This window comes from Nannospalax galili, unplaced genomic scaffold (genome assembly GCF_000622305.1).
Source record: "Nannospalax galili isolate Female #2095 unplaced genomic scaffold, S.galili_v1.0 scaffold745, whole genome shotgun sequence".
Lineage (NCBI taxonomy): Eukaryota > Metazoa > Chordata > Mammalia > Rodentia > Spalacidae > Nannospalax > Nannospalax galili.
In genome coordinates, this window is record NW_008353359.1 from 1,137,001 (window position 1) to 1,137,830 (window position 830).

The following is an 830-nucleotide window of genomic DNA, read 5'->3' on the forward strand; positions in this document are numbered from 1 at the left end:
AGGATGTTACTTAGCACATTAAAAATTTGTATTACTGAGCAGTATTCATTTGCTTTCATAATTTAATGAATGTGTACTAATCTTAAAGGACATTTTAATACAAAATAAACAAAATTACAATAAATAATTCTTACTTTGTTGTATGGTGATTTTACATATGGTGATTTTGTTCTTCAAGCATTATTTTATTTGTTTAAAAGTTATATTTGATTGTAAAGGAAAAAAGAATCTGACAGCTTTGCCATAAGGACGAGCTTTTTTATCTTTGAAGGATTATTAATTCTTACCAAGAACTACCAAAAGTACACATTTTCAAATATTCTCCTAGACTTGTTAAAATGGTATTATCTAGTACACATTAGTCTCTGCAAAACAAAGGAATGAGGAAAAAATTGAGAAAGAATTCAATTTCAAGGAATAGAGCAGTGTTCACATTTGGAAATGCCATTTTAGCTAAATGAATTGGGCATTTGTGGAGATACAAGCACTATATGCCAATCATCTTCCCTAAACATAATGGTTAAGAACAGTTTCAAGAAGTCTAATACAAACATGTCTTTGCATTCTTCCACTTCTGTAGTATGCATAATGCAGAAATAGTTGCCTTCAAACACAGTGCTCTTGATTTTCCTACTTTCAGAGTATCTCCAAATGTATTCCTTGTGCTCATAAAAATCTTTAAGATTTTTATTTGGCAAGTTTGATAAATCGGGAAATGAATTTTTATTTATTGTGGAAGGGATGGAACTGGTTGTGAAAATTGACAAATACATTATCATTATTACATAGGTATATAAATCCTCCTTTTTCTAAAGATTCAGCTTGAGTCT

At 29.5% G+C, this 830-nt stretch overlaps 1 protein-coding gene across 2 annotated transcripts in view; it reads left to right on the forward strand.

Annotated features, from left to right (window-relative positions):
- The window catches only part of Sntg1 (syntrophin gamma 1), a 910,195-nt gene that overhangs the window by 548,021 nt on the left and 361,344 nt on the right, over positions 1 to 830 (forward strand). The gene's annotated exons all lie outside the window — the stretch shown is intronic.